General features: G+C 48.0%; 1 long non-coding RNA gene across 1 annotated transcript; it reads left to right on the top strand.

Moving 5' to 3' along the window:
• The first annotated feature begins 707 nt into the window (after positions 1-707).
• Positions 708-3,688, top strand: LOC131830339 (uncharacterized). Its single transcript, XR_009353114.1, has 3 exons — positions 708-838; positions 2,143-2,401; positions 3,308-3,688. It is a non-coding gene; the product is annotated as an uncharacterized LOC131830339 (long non-coding RNA).
• The last annotated feature ends 386 nt before the right edge of the window (positions 3,689-4,074 follow it).

Raw genomic sequence — 4,074 nt, 5'->3', positions numbered from 1 at the left:
ACGCCTTTGACCCTTCCCTTTCAGAGTCCTTCTGGACAATTACAAACTGAGAGAGGCAGTGAGGACAGGAGGTATCCCCGCCCCCCGCCCCACCAACGCCTCCAGTTCTCGTCCCACAAACCAAGGCTACCCAAGTCTATCACTGACTCACACCTTTAATGAAAATGGCTTTTTACCTACCTACCCATCTCATCGACAGCATCCCTACCGGGGGGGACCTCTCCCAGTTTTTGGACTCAGTGAGATCTTTCGTTAGTTCCTGCTCATGGGCATATGCTGTGATCTCGGTGTGAAAACTGCCAAGCCATCAGTGTGATTGCCATGACCACCGCCATCACCAAAACCAGCAAACCCCACCACCATTTCCACTGAAAACCAACATCACTACCACCACCAGCACGGGCCATACACAACCTCCACCACCCAGGGCCTGCCGCCTCACCAGTCCCCCTTTAAACCTGAAGGAAAAAGAAATTCTTCCTCACTTAGGAGCCAGCTCAAACAGAACTTCCTCAGTCCTTCCAGAATCTGGAGCTAAGCCCCTCTCTGAGCTCCAGTGGCTGCTTGTTCTCAGAGATGTGACTACGTCTAGCACACAGCATTTCAGTTTACTCTACAGCGTATCCTTTCTAGCAGGTCATATCCTCTGCCGGACCCTGAACCCTGACTGAGAGGAAATATTTAGGGAGAGTCTGAACACGGATTGCAGAGCAATAAGGGTCAAGAGGAAGGAAACGTAGCGGGACTGTGGCCCAGAGAGCGGAGTGGGGATTCATCTGCCCAAGCAAAGACCAGAGCATTTCAAGGCTTACAGACCTCACCCCTCAGCAAAGCCTCGGTATGACTGCTTTTATAGCCTGCCTCTTCCATCTGTCTGGGTTTCTCACTTTCATTCAACTATTCATTGAACAAAATCATAAGGTTCCTGTTCAGGGACGGCTGGCTTCCTCCGTTGGTAAAGCGTGTGACTCTTGATCTCTGGTTTGTGGGTTTGAGCCCCACATCGGGTGTCAAGATTACTTAAAAATTAGAAATAAATAGGGGCAAAAAAATAAAAATAAAAAATAGGGGTGCCTGGGTGGCTCCTGGGTCATGATCTCAGGGTCCTGGGAACGAGCCCCAGGGCTCCCGGTTCAGAGGCAAATCTGTGTCTCTCTCTCCCTCTGCCCTTCCCCCCGTGCTCTCTTTCTCTTTCATATAAATAAATTAAATGCTTTAAAAAATTAAAAACAATAAATAAAACTTAAAAAAATAAAAATAAAGCCCCCATTCAGTACCAAGATGGCAGGTACGTTGGGGAGATAAGCAATTGGACCGCTCTGACAGGACTAGAACAGGATACGGATGGGACTCATGGGAAGCCTCCAGAAGGAAGTGAGGTTCAGACTGATATCTGACGGCTGGGTAAGGGCTAGTCAGGTAAGGGCTAGTCATGATGTGGAAACAGATCTTCTTTTTGGAACACACTAAGCTGATTACCATCCAGCCCCCCGAGATTTCCATCCTCACCATCTGGAATGCTGTGCTTTATGTGGATCTCTAACTGGACGGCTTCTCTTCACTCGGGCTTTATCTGGGATGTCACTTCCACAGACAGACTTTCTATAACAACCCCACATGAAAGATCCCCTTTCCAAACACTCACTAGTGTTCCCAAACACGAACATGGGTGGGAATCATGGGGAGTGTGAGGGGGACGTTGTTAAAATGCGGGGTCTGATTCAGGGGTCTCCTGAGATTCTGCGTTTTAACAAGGTCATTGCCAAGGGTATGCCGACACCACGATGCCGTTGACCCAGGCACCACGCGCTGTAGCCCTAGCTACAACACAGCCTCACGACTGGTCTTCCTTCACCACTCTTAATAGCACAAAACCACCTTGTTCATTCATTTTTTCTATATATTGTCCTTCCATTCCGCGCTACCCCCGCCACCAGAACCTCGACCCAGTGGAATTCGTGTGCTCACCATCTTTCCTTTCGTCCGCCTGGTTTTTACAAGGCCCTGTGAGCACTTAGAACATTTTGAAACTGGACAGATGCATAGACGGCATGTGAATTCCTGAGCTTACCTCTTAAGATCGGTCTCTGTCCCCGAGAGTTCACATCTGTCATCGCAGACATGTGTCGACTTTGCTCTCAGTTCCAGGCCCAGGGCTTAGAACAGTCAACGCCAGACATACGGAAGCACTTAATAAATTTTTGCTGATGGATGAGCAAATCAACGGATGAGTGACATGGATGGATATGGGCCTTTGGAAAGTAATGTCAGCAACAGACCAGCAGAGAGAGGGAAAAGGCTTTCATAAGCAGAGGGAACCACGTGGGCAAAAGCAGAAGGGGCAGAAATGACTTGGTTTGCTCAGCAGTTGGCAAGCTGGGACCAGAGTTCCTGCGAAGAGGTGAGGGGAGCATTGGAGGTGGTTGAGGGAAGGCTTACCAAGCTGGGCCTCACTTGGGGTAGCAATAAAAATAAACAAATGGAAAGCACACACACCTTCACGGACCGGCCCCACAGCTCTTTGGAATAACTTGCCTGGCTACCCCAAAGTGGGATCGAAAGGCAAGAAAAGTCCACTTCCTTGGGATTACTCCATGTTAGTCTAACCGATAGCCTCTTTCTTTCCACAGACAGTATTTTTTAAAGAAATTTTTAATTGTAAAAGTAATATATGCTTACTGTAGAAAATTCCCAAAAGTCACAGAAAATGAAGTATCCATCCTGTGAACATGAATACAGCCTTTCCCCAAGAGGGGAGCCCCCTTCCTCAGAGAGCGGCCATGCCCGTGATGAAGACTTTGGCACAAGCACAGGAGCAATGGTTAACCTCAGTCCCAGTGAGCTCCTGGCTTGGGACCCTGGAGAGCGATTTTAACCCTCCACCCTTCGTTCCTTATCAGTCACAGAAGGAATTCTCCAATGAGTGGTTTTCCAAGTATGTTCCTTAGAGCTTTGTGGAGATTTCCAGGAAAGGTGTGGGCTCAGCTGCAGCTTTTTTGACTTTAGACAAAGCATTTCACCTCCCCAGGCTTCAGTCTCCTCATGCATAAGACAAGCCTTGTGTCACCTACCGTACTGGATGCAAGGAAAACACCGTTATCTCACACACATAAAATGCCGAGCACACAGCAAAGGCCAGAGCGGGAGCTCACTTTTCCTGACTCCCTCCTGCAGTGCACATTCCAACATTCAATCTGCTCGCCAGCCTTGGAGATCGGCGCTTTGTAGTAAGCATCTATCATTGTCCCCATTTTGCAGATGGGAAACTGAGGCTGACAGATCAAGTAATTCCTTTTTTTTTTTCCAGTTTTGCACAGATCTTGGATTTGATCCCATGAATCTGGTTTCATGAAACTAACTGCAGCTCACCTATTTTGAGTGCCTGCTTGATGGTGGACACCGTTAGAGAAGCTTGGGTTCATTTAATCCTTACGTCAATCCAAGGGAGCCTGCACTACTTTTACAGATTGGGAAACCGAGTCGCGGGGATGTTAAGTACTATAATAGCACTGCTCTTTTTTAAGTCGACTGTTGAGGGGGTGCCTGGGTGGCTCAGTAGGTTAAGCCTCTGCCTTCAGCTCAGGTCATGATCCCAGGGTCATGGGATGGAGCCCCTCATTGGGCTCCCTGCTCAGCAGGGAGCCTGCTTCCCCTCCCCCACCCCGCGCCTATCTCTGCCTGCTTGTGATCTCTCTCTCTGTCAAATAAATAAATAAATAAATCTTAAAAAAAAAAAAAAAAGATTTAAGTCAACTGCTCAAAATTGGCTATAGTTTCTCTACTGGACATTAAAAGTCTGTACAATTAGCTAAGTGATCCTTTCAAAAACATGTAAAAAGAGTTATTCTCTCAAGTGAGAACTCCCAGGGTAGGAAGTGCATTAACTCAAACTTCACAGCAGCAAAGGGTGACAGTCCACCAACCCTTGCCTCCTGCTGTCCATATCCATTCAATGACGAGTCCCACAGTCTCACCTCCTCAATATTTCTCACGTGCATCCCTTCTTCTCCAACTGGCTCAGCTGCTCTGATTGGGGTCATTTTGCCTCTCCACAGTCTCCCACCTTGTCTCCCT

This window comes from Mustela lutreola, chromosome 4 (assembly GCF_030435805.1).
Source record: "Mustela lutreola isolate mMusLut2 chromosome 4, mMusLut2.pri, whole genome shotgun sequence".
In the NCBI taxonomy this organism is placed as follows: Eukaryota; Metazoa; Chordata; class Mammalia; order Carnivora; family Mustelidae; genus Mustela; species Mustela lutreola.
The sequence above is the reverse complement of the archived record's forward strand: the minus strand, read 5'-3'. Positions and strand labels throughout refer to the sequence as shown.